The sequence below is a fragment of the Theropithecus gelada genome, chromosome 4, assembly GCF_003255815.1.
Source record: "Theropithecus gelada isolate Dixy chromosome 4, Tgel_1.0, whole genome shotgun sequence".
NCBI lineage: Eukaryota > Metazoa > Chordata > Mammalia > Primates > Cercopithecidae > Theropithecus > Theropithecus gelada.
In genome coordinates, this window is record NC_037671.1 from 19,638,847 (window position 1) to 19,659,181 (window position 20,335).

The following is a 20,335-nucleotide window of genomic DNA, read 5'->3' on the forward strand; positions in this document are numbered from 1 at the left end:
AGCTTTAACGATTTTAAACATTTCATATATATTATTTGCAGCAACACCCAAGGGAGAAGGGTACTATTATTATCTGAATTTTACATGCAAAGTGACTTGCCCAATGTCACACTTCAAAAAAACAGCAGAGCTGGAATTTGAGCCCAGGCAGCCTGAAGCCTGCAGTCTTATCTACTGTGAGCTACAGCTTTTCCATCATATGGCACTAACATAGTTATATTTAATCATGTTCCCGATATTGGACATATATATACACACACACACACACACACACACACATACATATATAGGCACATACATATTTTTAAACTAATGAGCAGTATAACTTCAGATACATGTCTAATAAAGATTTTTTATTAAATACCTTTTCACTCTTTTTAAGAAATGAAACATTATGCTTTCCACTGAAAAATGATTGCTATCTAGTGATTTCATAGTTGTCTAAAAATACTTGGCCAGAAAGGAAGAACTTAAAATTCCCTAGGACCCTTCCACTCCTTCTGGATTTAATATTATTTCTGAAATGTCGAAATCTGGTAACTTTCAAAGATGCTACTGTCTAATGGAGGAAGGTTCTACAAAACAGTACAATTTACTTACAAATGACCCCCCCACCCCAAAACCCAAAATACATGGAAACACCATTTTGCATAATCAGTCAGCAAAAACTCCTTTTGTTTTCCAAATTCCCAGCATTGGAAAATTGTATTAAGTAGACACTCTCATAAACTGCCTCTGGAAATACAAACTGGTATGACTTTACTGGAAAGTAATTTGGGAACAAGTTACCAAAAGCCATAAAACTTGAAAACTCTTGCATTTACCAGTGTGCTGCTAAGAAATTAGCCTAAGGAAATAATTTGCAATGGGAACTAACACAGAGCTATAAGAATATTTTTGGCACCATTAAAGCAATAAAATGGCTGGGCATGGTGGCTCATGCCTGTAATCCCAGCACTTTGGGAGGCTGAAGTGGGAGGACTGCTTGAGGTCACGAATTTGAGACCAGCCTGGGCAACATGGCAAAGCCCCTTCACTATAAAAAAAAAAAAAATACAAAAGTTAGCCAGGTGTGGTGGCATGCACCTGTAATCCCAGCTATTAATACTTGGGAGGCTGAGGTGGGAGGGTGACTTGAGCCCTGGAGGCAGAGGTTGCAGAGAGCCAAAATCATGCCACTGCACTCCAGCCTGGGTGACAGAGTGAGACCCTATCTCAAGAAAATAAAAAGGCAAAAAATCAGAAACGACTAACTGTCCAGTTAGAAGGGATATAAATTAAATAAATTTTAGAATATTTACTCAATGGTATACTATACAATCATTAATAATTATACTGTAGAAAAATATCTGTTGCTATGAAAGATGTTCAGAATTACATTGTTAAGAGGAACAAGACTCTTAATAATCTCTACTACTTCTACAGTCTCTACTACCATTTGATGTTCGTCTCTCCAGGTGAATTTATAAACACTGCCTTCAGAATTATCAGCAACGCCTTGTCATCTATCCTAACCAGTGACCTCAAAATAAGTAGAAGTTACTTCCTTTCCCACAAAAAAGCAAGGGTTTCATTTTTATAAAAGAGACAGTAGGGAGAAATGGAGTCTACGTGAATAGATACATGTTTATGTTCTGTGTGTATGTTTGTGTAACCAGGTATGTATATACCCCCACCACTATCTTGGGGACTTTACAACTCAGTGATAATTATTTTCCTTTAAAGATTTTGGAGACGTTTACCTGTACCATGTGCTTTCATCACAATGGAGAAGCATAAGCTATCAGTTCCTTGCGGCGGACCTCTTCACGAAGATTTTGCTTGAGTAGAAAGGGTGGCAGTGGAGAATCTCAATGTAAAATGCCTAGACCTGTAATTATAAAAACAATATTCCCACTGAGTTAGGCAGCTTCTGTGGTCTTCATTCACATTTGCTGATGTCACAGAAACGGGAAACATCATATTGCATAATCTCTCTCATATACACATGCACACGCACAAGCATGCACACACACACACACACACAAGATTTTTAAATCACAATGTCAAAAACTCAGCAGGCAGAGACACAGCAGGTTCCTATCCCCAGAGATGAGTGGGTTCTGGCCAGGGGTTGCTTCCCACCCCATCTCCTCACCTTAGGGACACCACTATCAAAATAATCCTGTTCCTGCCCCTCCCTCTCTGCTTAATGATTCTAAGATTTCTAAGAAATAAAAAGCAGTCAGTTCTTCACAGAAAATATCAGAAACAATGCTGAATTTGATGCTCTCTTTCTCTAAGACTCCTTCTAGCCACACAATTATGCAAATTCAGTGCATGTATTTACCATTCTGGCCTGACTTTCACTTTTGAAACTACACATGCCTCTTTGTTAATACCTCAGTTAAGACATGGTATCAGCGATGGCCAAGGTCATCACGAACATTGATTAAACATTTACTATGTTCTGGGCCCTGGGCTAAGGGTTTTACACACATTGCCCCACTCCATTGCAGTCTGTGAGGTGGCCAGGAATCATGATTACCTCTGCATTATTGACAAGAAAACTGAGAGTAAATACAGCCAACAGATGTTAAAGCCAGCACTTAAGCCAACCATTTACAGAGGTCATGCTTAGGATTCTAGTACTATACCATGGCTTCAAAGCTGATATTGCTATCAACACTTCTGGTAGTTAGTATTAAAACATATCGGGGCGAGGCGTGGTGGCTGACGCCTGTAATCCCAGCACTTTGGGAGGCTGAGGTGGGTGGATCATGAGGTCAGGAGATGGAGACCATCCTGGCCAACATAGTGAAATCCCATCTCTACTAAAAATACAAAACTTAGCCAGGCATGGAGGTGCACGCCTGTAATCCCAGCTACTGGGGAGGCTGAGGCAGGAGAATCACTAGAACCAGGAGGCGGAGTTTGCAGTGAGCTGAGATCACGCCACTGCACTCCAGCCTGGTGACAGAACAAAACTCTGTCTTTAAAAAAAAAAAAAAGTATCAAATCAATATCACCTCATTTTCCCCAGAGGGTTATGTCACCTAAGTCTTAAAATTACTATTATTTGTTTTGGATTTGACTGTACTTTGATTTTAATTCCCAAGCTCAACTAAAACCAACATGTTCATATTTCAATTGAGTGTAAGTTGATGGTTATTTTAGTAAATTAAAAATGTTAAGTAATCCCAAATCCAGATGCCAAAACACTAAGCAGAAACCTAAAATCCATGTCCTGCCTAAGTGGCTACATTTCATTAGAAACAAGTCAGATGATAACATCAAAAGGCATGTGTGAATTCCAAAGTAAAGATACAAAAATGAAGAGAGGAATTTCTATAGCTAATACAGCCATATCTTAAAAAAAATACTTAAACATGTTTACCTGTTTACAAAGTCTACATAGTAATACAGATCTCAGAATCACTGCAACACAAAATGGATATGAGCATATCAAGAAATCAACAAAATTATGTATGGGTCCCACAATAACTCTCCTTTTGCATATGTGTAGGCATTTTTTTGCACTATCTTGGTTATGCCTCTGCCTTTGCATATGACACTCCCTTTGATTAACAGGCCTTGCCCCTCCTTGCCATTTAGAAAATTCCTACTCATTTTTCAGCTGGATGCAGTGTCTCACGCCCATAAATACAGCACTTTGGGAGGCCAAGGTGGGAGGATCACCTGAGGTCAGGAGTTCAAGACCAGCCTGGCCAACATGGTGAAATCCTGTCTCTACTTAAAAAAAAAAAATACAAAAACTAGCCAGGCATGGCAGTGGGTGCCTGTAGTCCCAGCTACTCGTGAGACTGAGGCAGGAGAATCGCTTGAACCCGGGAGGCAGAGGTTGCAGTGAGCCGAGATTGTGCCATTGCACTACAGCCTGGGCGTCAACAATGGAACTCTGTCTTAAAAAAAAAAAAAAAAGAAAGAAAGAAAAGAAAAGAAAATTCCTACTGATTTTTCAAAGCCAACCTTGAGCTTAAATTCTACTGTGATGTCATCCCCATCTATCCCCTAATGTTTTCTGGAAATCTAAGCAGAATAGATTCTGCCCTCCCCTATGTTCCCTAGCTCAGCGATGGCATCAACATCTCTCTGACGTCTTCCTCTCCCAAATTATGCCCCACATTCAACCATGCAGCCATACTCCTCAACTCCCTCCGCTCCTCCTCTGCACCACGCTGGCTCATCTGGACTCTTTCCCTGGCCCCCTAACATGTCTCCCCATGTCCACCCTGCCACCCCACTGCCTTCCTTGGCTCCTGCATAAGGCACTGCAGTGGCTTTCCATTCTAAACATGGCCCCAAAAACCTGGTGTGGTCCAGCCCCTGCATTCTCTTCCAACTTGCACTACAGCTTGGTTGGCTTCCTTTCAATTCCTTAAAAGGACCTTGCTTTCCCAGGCCTTCAAGCCTTTGCACATGACTTCCTCCTTGCTAAGACTTCTCCTCAAATCACCCACCCCTTCTATCAAACGACCTTGTATTCTTTTCTCCTTCAGCTCTCAGCTCAGTCCTCTTCTCAAGGGAGCCTTCCTGACTTCCCCAGCCTGGTCACCACCTCCTGTGACACACTTGTATGGAATGACCCTCCCTGGTTATAGTAGTCATTTTGTAACTTTTACATTTTTTGGTTGATTCATTGATTAATGCTTGTTTTCCCCCATGAATCAATAAACTCCAGAAAGGGGGAACCGTGTCCACTCTCACCCCTCCTTTCATCCTCGGGATTCAATGGAGAGCTTTGCACATTACGGGCGCTCAATAAAATCTGCTGAGTGAATAAATGAGCCAAAGGAGGGAAGGAGAAAGGGAGGGAGGAAGGTGGGAAGAAAGGATGGTCATCCCTTAATCATACTGATTTACCTAGTGTTGATTGGATTCATTTGCAGATCATTTTCCAGCACACAGAGTATGACATCTACATTCCTTTGGATGACATGCAAGGCTCCTTGAGCTCTGGCCCCAGCCAGGCTGGTCTCTCCTCTCGCTGCACTTGACCCTCAGCACCTCCAAATCCCTCCCTGTAGCTCCCTGACCCCAACTTGTTTCCCTCATCTCCACACCCTTCTCTCTTCTGTTCCCCCCACACATCTTTTCAAACTCACTCAGTCTTCAAGTCTCAGGGCTGGGGCCGCTGTTCTGTGAAGAACTCCCTGACACCTTCTGGGAAGCGGGGCCCTTTTCTTTCATTTTTCTACAACCCCTGTACCTATCCCTATTAAAGCAATTATATTTTCCTGTACTTGCTCCTTAACCAAGTCCATCTCTCCCACTACAACCTAAGTCCCTTAAAGGCAAGAAAGAGGTATCCCCTCATCACAGTACAGAGTTTTGTACAGCAGCCTGGCACATAAATTGTTAAATATTGGTTGAATTAACAAAATAAATAAATAAATAAATGTGTGTATACACACACACACATTATATATCTGCATTTATATATTATATATATACACTTATATATTATATATACATCATACACATACACACGTTTCATACTGCAAAGTTCCAGAGCTGAGCATTTGAAATATACGATTAATAGAGAATATTATTATGAAGTGTGGTAAGGCATAATGATTACAAATTCATCTGTGAAACGGGCTAACACCACCTACCTCACAGGGTTGTTATGAGAGTTAACTAAGCTACATAAGTAAAATGTTTAGCACAGAACTCAGTATACTGGAAGCACTCCATAAATATTAATTGTACAGCCATTATCACTATCATTATTGTTAGGGCAACTAAGCTGAATTTACAACTCATGGGTAAAATGTAGCAGTTTTATTTGCCAGCATTTTTCATATTAAAGAATTAATTAGCATTAGCACCTGTGTAAGGACATAAAACGGCTAGAAAGGAGCTCAGAAAATTAAGGATAAAGAAGAGTCTTATTCGTTACAACTGAAGGACAAATGATTGTTTCGCTAATCTGTGACATATGTGTGGAGGTACCAAAGCATCAACAGCAAAGCATTTCTGTACAAAAATTATCTATGAAATCTAAATGACAGAAACAACACACATTGCCATTCAAGTGCTGTAAACATTCAGCTGACATAATTATACTTACTATACACTATTTCTTTCGCTAAAAAAACAAGTTAGAGATACATATTCATCCACTTCTGTTAATTACTGGACAGAGTAATGTGACTTCATAAATAAATACTATGGATTTGACTAATGAATATGCCATAAAATGTCTGAATTAATAGCAAGTACGTTTCATATGTGGTCTATTAGATGCCATTCTAATTTAGAATTGCAGAAATTTAATGAAATAGACTGCAAACAGGAAAACAGAGGCAACAGTATTTTGCAACACATTTTGGAAAAAAAAAATAAGAATGACTTGTTTACAAATGCTACCAGTACATAGTTGAACAGAATGAACTGGTAATAGTTATTTTACGAAGCAACTTATAATTCTGCCCTACGTTGCTTTTCTCTTGCATATTGGCCAAATTTCAATAATGTGTATTAGTCTTTTCTATATTAAGTTATACTGAAATATAAAGTACTATCATTATTACATTTTGAGATTTCTATTCTCAATTCCATTTATCACTGATAAAAGATAAAACCCCAGAGCCAATCATATTTCTGATTGAGGCTTTTCCTCAGAGATACTAGAGTTATAGGGGAAGTATAAAAATACTAAATTCATAACATTCTTTTTTTTTCTTTTTTTGAGACAAGTTCTCATTCCGTTTCCCAGGTTGGAGTGCAGTGGTGTGATGACAGCCCACTTTAGCCTCAGCCTCTCCAACTCAGTGATCCTCCCACCTCAGCCTCCTGAGTAGCTGAGACTACAGGCACATGCCACCATGCCTGTCTAATTTTTAATTTTTTTTTTTGAGGTGTAGTTTCATTCTTGTTGCCCAGGCTGGGGTGCAATGGCGCGATCTCCGCTCACCGTAACCTCCACCTCCCAGGTTCAAGCGATTCTCCTGACTCAGCCTCCCAACTAGCTGGGATTACAGGCATGCACCACCACGCCTGGCTAATTTTGTATTTAGCAGAGATGGGGTTTCTCCATGTTGGTCATGCTGGTCCCAAACTCCCGACCTCAGGTGATCCGCCCACCTTGGCCTCTCAAAGTGCTGGGATTACAGGTGTGAGTCACTGCACCTATTTTTTTAATTTTTTAGTAGAGACAGGGTCTTGCTGTGTTGCCCAGGCTGGACTCGAACTACTGGTCTCTAGCAATCTTCCCACCTAAGCCTCCCAAAGTGCTGGGACTACAGGTGTGAGCCACTGTGCCCAGCTGTAACCTATTCATTTACCATGAGCATATTAAATCCTTTTAAATTGAATTATGAGTCTATTCCCTGGCCACAGCTGTTGACCAGTTTACCGTAAGTATATGGTTCTTTGCAACATAATTAAAATGAGACGGTAGAACAGACAAAGCCAAAAAAGTCTCAATTTGATCATTTTTATTCAAATTCACTATTAATTTCATTATCATGATGCTTACGTTTGTGTCATAACATCTGATGGAATCTTAGTAATATAAGGCAAAATTTTCGTTCGTTACGCTGGTCCTTCCATCAGGGATGTCCTCACTCATTCAAGCATTGCTCTTCCTTTAAGATTCAGCTCGATGTCACTTCCTTTGTGACATGCTCCCACACATATTGTATTTTTCCTGCTGTGTAATGATCTGTCTCCCTTTCCAGACTATGAGCTCCTTAGGGGATCCAACGAGGTCTTTTTATTTTTCATAACAACCTGCACAGTTCTTTGCACAGAATATACTCTCAGTAAATACTGGTTTGATGTGTGGGTGATTACACACACTTTGACTATGGTAAAAAGGCCACTAATTGTGATTTCAAGTTAAAGGTTAAAGCCAAAAAAAAATCCATTTTTTAGTGAAATGAAACTCTTAGCGTTTTCACTTCCAGATGCATCAGCATTACATAAAAGATGTTGAAACTATTTTAAAAAATAGTCATGCTGCACATTTTCCTGTCTGAGAATTAGTCTGAAAATACCAAATTCCCCAGGGGCCCCTGGGTGTTCTAAAGACAAATGTTCAGTTAGGTATTGATTCCATGCACTCATTTAATGGAAATCCGGCGTAAGACTCAACCTCCCCACCACCAGCCTGTCACTCATTATTCTGCTGAGCTGTTGCAGAATAAGCCACAATTCCCGAGAGAACTCTGCCCACCCCACCCAGTACTGGCCAGCACTTCAGTGATGAATCCCAGCAGCAGAGAATTTCAGTACTCAAAACAGCAGAACATCAGTCCCAACTTACATTTTCCACTTCCACTGTCATTCTTATTCCCACATGGGCTTATTTCTCACATATCCGCCTTTAATTTTTCAAGACTGAACCTTTGAGCCGGTGACAGTGTGCCTGGCTGCTTAACATATTACATCATCACGCACATGCGGGACTCCTGCCTCACTTCAGAAGGCCACGTGCTGCTCAGAAGAGAAGGGTGGGCAGCAAACTAACAGGTTTCTCGTAATATCCCACCCAGACCCACAGTCAGAAGTATTAGTCACTGATGGGACAATGAATATGGGTTTTCTAAGAGGTCGCCAAACCTTTATTTGATGGATTTTCTTTCCTCCACGCCCCAAGATTTTCTAGGCTTTTGGTAGGAAGCGCTATACAGAAAGCTCCCACAACTCCTAGCTGATTCTGTGTCTGGAGTTGGTTCCTTCCCGTGGGCTCCTGGTCTCACTGACTTCAAGAATGGAGCTGTGGACTTTCTCCGTGAGTGTTACAGCTCTGAAAGATGGCATGGACTCAAAAGAGTGAGCAGCAGCAAAATTTATTGTGAAAAGCTAAAGAACAAATCTTCCACATCTGGAAGAGAACCTGAGCAGGTTGCTGCTAGTGGCTGCTGTGGGGGGTGGCCAGCTTTTATTCCCTTATTTGTCCCTTCCCAGTTTCTGTCCCATCAGAATGCCCTTTTCTCAATCCTCCCCACAATTGGTTACTTTCACAATCCTGCTGAATGGTCCATTTTGCAGAGCACTGATTGGTCCACTTTACAGAGCGCAGGATTGGTCCATTTTACAGAGTGCTGATTGGTACATTTTACAAATCTCTTGCTAGCTACAGAGCACTGATTGGTGCATTTTTACAGAGCACCAATTGGTGCATTTTTACAAACCTCTTGCTAGCTACACAGCACTGACTGGTGCATTTTTACAGAGTGCTGATTGGTGCATTTAAAAAACCTCTTGCTACCTGCAGAGCACTGATTGGTGCATTTTACAATCCTCTTGTAAGGCAGAAAAGTTCTCCAAGTCCCCACTGGACCCAGGAAGTCCAGCTGGTTTCACCTCTCAGTTCCACTCAGTAGTTACTGTCAGCCTCCCCCTAAAACCTCTGCCACTCAAGGAGTGACACTGTCAGAAGCAGATCTTCTAATTACTCCTGTGTGATCTCAAGCCCCCTCCCTGGGGACTACGAAAAGAGACTGCTAGGAAATAGAGATGGAAAAAATAAGCAATAATTCTGACTTATGCTGTCACTTTAAAAATATTTCTATCATGCAATGTTTGTAACCTACAAAAGAATGCATTAACATGTACGTAACCTGTGAAGCATAATAATAAAACGAACACCCATACACCAACCACCCTACGTGAGAACTACACATTTAGGGGTATTTTGCTATTTCCCTAAGCCATCCTCCTGCCTTCTCTCCAGGGGTAACACTATCTTAAATTTTCTATCTATCACTCTCTAAAATACATGGTTTAATTGTGCTTGATTTTAAACTTTATAATACTATCATACTGTATATAGTCTTCTGTGACTAGTTTTTTTCACACAATGTTGTTTCTAAGATTTAGCCATGTTGTTGCAGGTAGTTACCATAGTTCCTTCATATTCACTGCTGTGTAATATTCCATTCTGTGAAGAAAAAAAATTATATATATGTATGTATGTGTGTATGTGTGTGTGGATATATATATAAAAAGGTTCTCAATAGACTAATACATATATTAGTCTGGAGACATAGAAGCTAATACATATATTAGTCCAATTATTATACATATTAGTCTAATTATTACATATTAGACTAATATATGTCTATAGAGATAGAAGCTAATATACATATTAGTCAAATTATTATACATATTAGTTTAATTATTATATATTAGGCTAATATATATTAGTCTACAGGGATAGAAACTAATATATATTCGTCTAATTAATATAGATATTAGTCTAATTGTTATATATTAGACTAATATATATATATGTTTACCGATGACCTTTAAAGTGTTTTCAGCTTCCTTTTTTTTTCTATTGGAAACAATGCTGTGTGTCCATTAGGAACAATATCCATCTGCATAAGTTTCCCTGGGTTATTGCCTAGGAATGGGTCTATGAATATTCGTTGTTACACAATAGTGCCAAATTCTTTTCCAAAATGACTACATCAACCTACATTCTCACCAGCAGTGCACCCTACCATTTTTTAAAACTGATAAATCATTTTATTATCAAGAAAGAGATCTATTTGTGCTAAAGTTGGTGTTTCTACTTTACAGGCTGAAATTCCTTTAAAAAAATTTTTTTTTGAGACAGAGTCTCACTCTGTCGCCAGGCTGGAGTTCTGTGGCGCGATCTTGGCTCACTGCAGCCTCCACCTCCTGGGTTCAAGTGATTCTCCTGCCTCAGCCTCCCAAGTATCTGGGACTACAGGTGCGCAACACCACCCCCACCTAATTGTTGTATTTTTAGTAGAGACGAGGTTTCACCACGTTGGCCAGGATGGATGGTCTGGATGTCTTGACCTCGTGATCCGCCTGCCTCGGCCTCCCAAAGTGCTGGGATTACAGGTGTGAGCCACCACGCCCGGCCTATAGGCTCAAATTCTAAATATCCATAAAGAAATAAGCATCCTGTCCCTCTCTCTCACACTGGTGAGTTTATACTTTGTTCAGCACTAAGCATAACAAACAAGAGTTATTTCCTAAGATGATGGTTACTTTACCATCTTCAAACATGGCATTAACTAATGACTTAGATTGGACTGAGGGTTAATAATTTGAAGACTCCCCATGACCTAGTCATTCAATTCTTAAGCAAGGTGGGTACCAAAAGTGTACAAAAATGCCCTAGTGTACATGAAGTGCCAGGGGCCAAAACCACCCACTTAGAACAGGAAATCATGTACAAATGTAAGTACCTCAAGCTTGTGAAATTGACAGACTTCTTTATTTCCTTCACTATTAGAAGCAGAGGAAGAGAGGGCTGAAATAGATGGGGGGAAGGCTTAGTTTTTATTTTAAAATAGCAAAATCGAAAAACTTTGTAATTAGATTTTGCCAGACTTAGGCTTAAAGGAAAATGATTCTTTCCTCTCCAAAAGACTAAGGTCAGAGCTTAAGACTCCTAAATCTTCAGTACTGGCTCAAAAGGTGAGCTACGAATTGGCCAGTTCTTCATCATCCTCCTACATATACCTATAGATCTGTTTGGGCATGAGTATAGAATTGGCAAATACAGGGTATGTGAAGAGACAACAATAAAATGGACAGAATGTGGTATTGTTCAGAGGTTAAGAAGTGGCAGGAAAACACCACCGCTGACGCTGAAGTTAATCTGGAGGGGAACTAATCTACCTTCTTTAACACCAGTAGTGGAGACCAGGGCAACAGTCTGTGAAACACGGTCAGTGTGTTCTTTCTCCATTATGGTCTCTTTCTTACTGGTTAACTCCAAAAAGCAAGGGCATGGCTGAGAGGCAGGCAGTGAGGAGAAAGGGAGGAATGCGAGGCGTTCACCTGTACAAAGGATGTCTCTGGAAAACGGAATGTTGACACAAAGTAAAACAAGCAAAATATGCTATTAGTGCCTGTTAAGTCACCTTTTGGAGATTTTTTGGTGACTATCCGTGAAGTCTTATGCCTCTTATTAAATTCTCACACTGTTTTAATTAAGTAGGGCCTAATTTTAATCACACTGGTGGTGCCTTCTCGTTTTAAGCTAGTGAGCTGGAACCCAGCCAGGCAGTGTTAAAAAGGAGTGAGAGACTTTTCTTCTTCATCAGCGAAGCTTTTGGAGCCCTCTTTTTTGTTGTTTTTCATTTTTTTAGAGACTGAATCTCACTCTGTCACCCAGGCTGTGCAATGGCACAATCATAGCTCACTGCAGCCTCTAACTCCTGGGCTCAAGCAATCCTCCTGCCTCAGCCTCCAGAGGAGCCGGGACTACAGGTGCACACCTCCAAGTATGGCTATTTTTACTTATTTTTTGTAAAGACGAGGTCTCTCTCTTGCCAAGGCTGATCCTGAACTCCTGGCCTCAAGCAGTCCTCTCATCTTGGCCTCCTAAACTGCTGGATAACAGGTGTGGCCACCATGCCCAGACTTAGACCTCCTTTTCTCTCCTATCCAAAGCCTGGTAAACAAAGTGAGCTGATTTGCACATCTAAAATCGGGTGCTGGATGCCTGCAAATATGATAGGGAAATATGTATTTGGAACCTCAGGTGAAACCCCAGCAAAAACATTAAAATCATCACATTTTAAAGGAGCCCTTTGTAATGCTGATATGTAAAGATCCCATTAAAACATAGTCATTCTCCACAACTACAAAAATCTTTTATTTAAAAATGACTTTGGATTCCTATGTTATGTTAAAAGTGTGTTGGGCATTTTATCCAGTGACTTAGATTATTCTTTCAGGAGAAATACTGTACTTCATTGTAAGTCCTTAATGAGGGACTAATTAGTCCTTCCCCTCCACTTTAAATTCCTCTGGGAAATGAGGTCAGAATCCACTTCCCACCCAAAGCACCTCATGGAGGCTGCATCAAATACTACAGCAGCATTTATCAAAGGGGGGCCCTTTCCAAAGGCAAGATCGGTATAAGAAGAAATCTTCATCAAGGGCCATGGCTTCCACCAACAGGCACAGAACACAAAGAAGCTCAACATTTATTATAAGATCGTGCACAGGAGCTGTTGAAACAAGCTGAAGCACCCACCCACATACTCATCTCAGCAACTCTCTCCTTTACCTACTGCCACAGGGACAGCCTTCCTGCTCAATGACTGGCTGTCTCGCTGGCTGTGCACTCACCTGCAGGGCGCAGGGTGCCCCACCTGCATCCCCCTCCTGCTCCATCTGCCTCATGCACTCAGAGGGGAGTGCCACTGCTCTGGGTCACCAGCCCGCTCTGGCTCTGCCGCGGTCTCCCAGGGGCTTAAGCTCCTACTCCTTCTACTGGAAGGATGGCGAGCAAATTAGAGGTTATAAACACCTCCGGTGGAAGGAGGAGAATTCCTTTGGGCTTTGTAAGGGAACTTCGTCAGTCGCAAGAATCTCCAGGGTATAAGACGTAGGTACATGCTCACCCTTGTCCCTTGGCCCTGTCGGGCATGTGTGGACCACACCTTTTTCTGGCCACAATTATGGCAGAAATGCCCATCCAGGAAAATGCTGCTTGACATGTTCGAAGAATGCCTCACATGACGGGGATGCCCTCTCTCACCACTCCTATTCAACATAGTGTTGGAAGTTCTGGCCAGGGCAATCAGGCAGGAGAAAGAAATAAATGATATTCAATTAGGAAAAGAGGAAGTCAAATTGTCCCTGTTTGCAGATGACATGATTGTATATTTAGAAAACCCCATCGTCTCAGCCCAAAACCTCCTTAAGCTGAGAAGCAACTTCAGCAAAGTCTCAGGATATAAAATCAATGTGCAAAAATCACAAGCATTCTTATACACCAATAACAGACAAACAGAGAGCCAAATCATGAGTGAACTCCCATTCACAATCGCTTCAAAGAGAATAAAATACCTAGGAATCCAACTTACAAGGGATGTGAAGGACTTCTTCAAGAAGAACTACAAACCACTGCTCAACGAAATAAAAGAGGACACACACAAATGGAAGAACATTCCATGCTCATGGATAGGAAGAATCAATATCGTGAAAATGGCCATACTGCCCAAGGTAATTTATAGATTCAATGCCATCCCCATCAAGCTACCAATGACTTCTTTCACAGAATTGGAAAAAACTAAAGTTCATGTGGAACCAAAAAAGAGCCCGCATTGCCAAGTCAATCCTAAGCCAAAAGCTGGAACCATCACACTACCTGACTTCAAACTACACTACAAGTCTACAGTAACCAAAACAGCATGGTACTGGTACCAAAACAGACATATAGACGAATGGAACAGAACAGAGCCCTCAGAAATAATACCACACATCTACAGCCATCTGATCTTTGACAAACCTGACAAAAACAAGAAATGGGGAAAGGGTTCCCTATTTAATAAATGGTGCTGGGAAAACTGGCTAGCCATATGTAGAAAGCTGAAACTGCATCCCTTCCTTACACCTTACACAAAAATTAATTCAAGATGGATTAAAGACTTAAATGTTAGACCTAGAATAATAAAAACCCTAGAAGAAAACCTAAGCAATACCATTCAGGACATAGGCATGGGCAAGGACTTCATGTCTAAAATACCAAAAGCAATGGCAACAAAAGCCAAAATTGACAAATGGGATCTAATTAAACTAAAGAGCTTCTGCACAGCAAAAGAAACTACCATCAGAGTGAACAGGCAACCTACAGAATGGGAGACAATTTTTGCAATCTGTTCATCTGACCAAGGGCTAATATCCAGAATCTGCAAAGAACTCAAACAAATTTACAAGAAAAAAACAACCCTATCAAAAAGGGTGAAGGATATGAACAGACACTTCTGAAAAGAAGACATTTATGCAGCCAACAGACACATGAAAAAATGCGCATCATCACTGGCCATCAGAGAAATGCAAATCAAAACCACAATGAGATACCATCTCACACCAGTTAGAATGGCAATCATTAAAAAGTCAGGAAACAACAGGTCCTGGAGAGGATGTGGAGAAACAGGAACACTTTTACACTGTTGGTGGGACTGTAAACTAGTTCAACCATTGTGGAAGACAGTGTGGTGATTCCTCAAGGATCTAGAACTAGAAATACCATTTGACCCAGCCATCCCATTACTGGGTATATACCCAAAGGATTATAAATCATGCTGCTATAAAGACACATGCACACGTATGTTTATTGCGACACTATTCACAATAGCAAAGACTTGGAACCAACCCAAATGTCCAACAAGGATAGACTGGATTAAGAAAATGTGGCACATATACACCATAGAATACTATGCAGCCATAAGAAAGGTTGAGTTCATGTCCTTTGTAGGGACGTGGATGAAGCTGGAAACCATCATTCTCAGCAAACTATCACAAGGACAAAAAACCGAACACCGCATGTTCCCACTCATAGGTGGGAATTGAAGAATGAGAACACTTGGACACAGGAAGGGGAACATCACACACCAGGGCCTCTTGTGGAGTGGGGGGAGGCAGGAGGGATAGCATTAGGAGATATACCTAATGTAAATAATGAGTTAATGGGTGCAGCACACCAATATGGCACATGTATACATATGTAACAAACCTGTACGTTGTGCACATGTACCCTAGAACTCAAAGTATAATAATAATAATAATAATAATAATAATAATAATAAAAGAATTCTTCACATGGTTGAGAATGCTGCTGGTCCTCAACAAGCAGCATAAATCTATTTCCTTTTTTTTTGAGACAGAGTCTTGCTCTGTCCCCCAGGCTGGAGTGCAGTGGCGTGATCTTGGCTCACTGCAGCTTCCGCCTCCCAGATTCTAGCAATTCTCCTGCCTCTGCCTCCAGGGTAGCTGGGCTTACAGGCACACGACACCACGCTTGGCTATTTTTTTGTATTTTCAGTCGAGACGGGGTTTCACCATGTTGGTCAGGCTGGTCTCGAACTCCTGACCTCAGGTGATCCACCCGCCTCAGCCTCCCAAAGTGCTGGGATTACAGGCATGAGCCACCGTGCCTGGCCTAAAACTATTCTTGATGTAAGGAGAAGCATATTCCTAAATGTCAAATGCAGTGCTGCCAAATCCATGGCTCCTAGCATAGGCTAAAGTTTTATTAGGAGACCAGGAGTGCACACATCTCTGGCCAGGGACAGCAAAGAAAGGCAGATGAGTTCTAAAGTGTGCTGGAAGGAGAAGCCAGCAGTCTGGGATTTAAAAAGAAAAAAAAAAAAGAAGCTGAGTTTGCCATTAAGAATGAAGTAAATTGCTAACACAGATTTTTAACGTTCTTACACACACAAAAAATGATAAACTGGTGAAGTGATGAATATATTAACTAGCTTGACTGAATCTTTCTATAATGTATGCATTATAAAAACATCACACTGTACCCCATAAATATACATAACTATTGCCTATAAATATAAAAAAGTTAAAACAAAAAATTAAAAGAATAAATGGTGAAGACGTTTTTCAAAAAATGAATGATGCCTTCATGCATGCTAGATAGCTCGTCACACCCTGCCGGAATAGGTTGCCAATGAGACACGCTTTTAAGATCACAGCCTCTGGCAATGCACTGATACCTGAAACTCCATAATTAAGAGTATTTCCTTTTGTTTAAAGATGCTTTCTCTTTTGAAATTTCAGTATAATATGCTACTTTGGAAGTGGTATATTCAGATCTCCAAAATATATGCATATGCGTATTTTAAAATCAAAGCAGAGTATTGATCCTAACTTTACCACTTTCCAGCTCTGTCACTTTGGGGAAATTATTTACTGGCTTGACCCTCAAGTTCATCCGCTATAAAAGGAGTCACTAATACTTGTCTCAGAAGGTTGTTACGTATATAAAATTACATGGCCCAGACCACACCCACAGCAGCCACTCGGACACTGGTTTTCCCCTCTCTTTCTACACAGCACGTCATAAGAAGTGAGGACAACTCAAGGACGCTGGCTTCCTGGTGTGGAATGATAAGAAGGCCAGCAAGCTGGAGCAGGGGTGGCAGGAGAAAAGGACACCTGGGCCCCACGACAGAATCTGTTTCACAAATGTGGTGAGGGGAACTCTGCTCCAGTGCACAAAAAGGCTGCAGACTGACACTTTTTTGCAGTGTTCACTGGCAAGGCTGCTGACATAGAAACTGGCCTCCATCAAAAAGCCACACCTCTCCTTTTCCTGGCTTGGTGTCCAGCTGAAAAGATGAAGGGTTCAGGTGCATCTGGACAGCTGTACCCCAGGGGCACCTGCAAGGTAGTAGGAGCAGATGAGGCTATGGCCAGGTGACAGGGGGACATGCCAGCAGAAGGAACTAATGCAGCTTCCAACTTCCCGGTGCCCTGCCAGACCCCACTGATTTGGAGACTTTCCTGCCAACTTGCCAAAAACTGGTCTGACACCCAATGGTGTCACCAAAGATGTTTTCTTTTCCTACGCGTTAGTACCTCCACACCCAGGGACCATTCTTTCTTCACCTCACTCTAAAGAGTCAGTCATCATTGCCTTCCAAGGTATGAACCAAGAAATCTCACCACTCACTCAGGTGAACAGGCCACAGAGGACTAAAAATGGTAGGAAGGGACAGGCCATATAGCAGCAGCCTGATGCAAAAATAGATTTGTGCACTGAAAAGACTTTTGAAATTCGAAAGGCCCCTACCCAGAAGATAAACCCTCCAAAGATTTCCTTCTATCATTGTTATTCATTAAAAAAACAAGCTTAGGTCGGGCGTGATGGCTCATGCCTGTAATCCCAGCACTTTGGGAGGCCAAGGCGAGCGGATCACGAGGTCAGGAGATCGAGACCATCCTGGCCAACATGGTGAAACCCCCTCTCTACTAAAAATACAAAAATTATCTGGGTATGGTGGTGTGTGCCTGTAATCCCAGCTACTCAGGAGGGTGAGGCGGGAGAACAGCTTGAACCAGGGAGTCAGAAGTTGCAGTGAGCCAAGATCGCGCCACTGCACTCCAGCCTGGCGACAGAGTGAGACCCCGTCTCAAAAAAAAAAAAAAAAAAAGATTAAAAAAGTTTAACTTGAATGAATGGGAACAAGAGGGTTATTTAAAAAAATTATAAACAGTAACAGCTATCACACCTAAAGGTGATATTATCTAGAAACATTAACATGTCAAGACATCAGCCCTTCTGTTCCTCCAAGAGGACTATTTAGAGTGCCAGCAAAATGCATTTGGAGGATCACTAATCTAACAGTGTTCACTGCTGTAGTGTTATGAGAGTGTTTTAGGAAATTTCAAAATGGAAAGGTGGGAAACACTGTGTGTCCTACATGGAAATCTCGCATGTGGTTCATTGAGTCTTTTTTCTTACACAGCTGCCATTATATAATTCTTGGCCATTATTTTTTATTTAATAATTAACATGAATAATCTTGGGGTCACCCATTATCTATGTATGTGTAGTAAGTTTAAAAATTCCAGTTGACTTCTCCCCAGCCCCCAGTATACTTCTGGGCTACTTCCTGCCTAAGATGAGCTGTGTGCACACATGTGGCACAATTTCAATACTATCTAAGCAAAACCACAAACCAATAAAAGCATCATCCAGTGCTTCTCAAAGTAAAAGGAAATGATTTTGGAGCATACACATCACTGATTACATTCCATTAATACAGATAATTAAAAGTTGACTGTATAATAATGTTAAATAGCAGGCATAACTTTTTTTGAAAATTTCTCCTCGATATTAGGTATGCAAAAACACTGAATGTTCAACGCTAATCAAATTCATCTCTTCTTAAGAGCAGCGTATAATAAATGGGTAGCCTAAAAGGAATGCTTTGAACAGAATGCTTCACTATTGTCTGATTATTCTAAATTTAAAACTCCAACAAAGGAAAGGATTATTCTTCTAAGGTTCAAGATTCATGAGGGTTTGGTAATGAAATTCCTTAAGGAGAGCAAATTAAAAAATTGCTATCTACAAGCTGCCAATATTTTATGTCTGTATAGTGTTTTAAAATCAAAGTCACTACCCATTCAACAACAAATGTTTATTTGGAATAAATGAATGAAACAGCCTCAAAATACTTTACAAGTTTAATCACCTATAAGTTATGAATTAGGCAGCAACTTCAATCATCCCCAAATGCACAGGCTGGGGCAAGGTAAATGTCTGGCAAGCCAAAGCCAGAACTAGAAACTCAAGTCATTCCTTTGATTGTTAGAAAATGACCCAGTTGTTCGAGCTGGTTGCCTGCTGCAGTTGTCTTCCTGAGTACTCTCTCTCTTTTTTTTTTTTTTGAGACTGAGTCTCACTCTGTCGCCCAGGCTGGAGTGCAGTGGCCGGATCTCAGCTCACTGCAAGCTCCACCTCCCGGGTTTACGCCATTCTCCTGCCTCAGCCTCCTGAGTAGCTGGGACTACAGGCGCCCGCCACTTCGCCTGGCTAGTTTTTTGTATTTTTTAGTAGAGACGGGGTTTCACTGTGTTAGCCAGGATGGTCTCGATCTCCTGACCTCATGATCCGCCCGTCTCGGCCTCCCAAAGTGCTGGGATTACAGGCTTGAGCCACCGCGCCCGGCCCTAAGTACTCTCAATACAACTTGGAAGGTATGTTATCCAGGCTAGGGGAGGTAAGATGAAGGAGGCATAACAAAGTCAGGCTTGCTCCTGAAATTATACAGTTAGTCAAAAAAAAAAAAAAAGGACCCCACCATCACCCACTAAGCTATGTGATGGGTACCTAGCTGGTAAAAGGTGTGTCCAAGACCAGATCTAAGTTATTTCATAGAAAGCATGTCCCAACGTGTCAGTGTTAAATTCATGTGTAATTCCAAACTAGGGTATCAGTGTATGAGGCAGGTAGGAAGTCTAAGTTATGTGACACAGAGCATTTAGCCTGCATCAAAAGCTAAAACTGAAAAATGAAATTCTTATTTAAGTGTGTTGCTATCTTCACTCTAATGAGATACATGGAACAAATTACTGGTGCTAGAATGTATTATAACAATAGTAACGAAGAAACTTCCTGCTGGATACTTGATAAGAGGTGGGGTCCAGGATTTCCCGGGGACTTTGAGTTTATTCTTCCAACACTGCTAAAATACATCTATTTTCTATTCTGACTTTCTAACAGGATGCAATCTGAGAGCCAGCCAGACACTTAAAATCTGTTTATTTCGGCTGGGTGCGGTGGTTCACGCCTATAATCCCAGCACTTTGGGAGGCCAAAGCGGGCAGATCATGAGGTCAAGAGATCGATACTATCCTGGCTAACACAGTGAAACCCCGTCTCTACAAAAAAATACAAAAAATATTAGTTGGGTGTGGTGGTGGGTGCCTGTAGTCCCAGCTACTCGGGAGGCTGAGGCAGGACAATGGCATGAACCCAGGAGGCAGAGCTTGCAGTGAGCCAAGATCGTACCACTGCACTCTAGCCTCAGTGACAGAATGAGACTCCATGTAAAAAAAAAAAAAAAAAAAAAAAAAAAAAAAA

General features: G+C 41.2%; 1 protein-coding gene across 1 annotated transcript in view; it reads right to left on the minus strand.

The window, feature by feature from the left end:
* Positions 1–20,335, minus strand: part of ATXN1 (ataxin 1) — a 458,821-nt gene that overhangs the window by 282,947 nt on the left and 155,539 nt on the right. Inside the window, exon 4 of the mRNA XM_025381666.1 lies at positions 1,743–1,870. The gene's annotated coding sequence lies outside the window, so the exon portion shown is untranslated. The remainder of the gene's footprint in view (positions 1–1,742; positions 1,871–20,335) is intronic.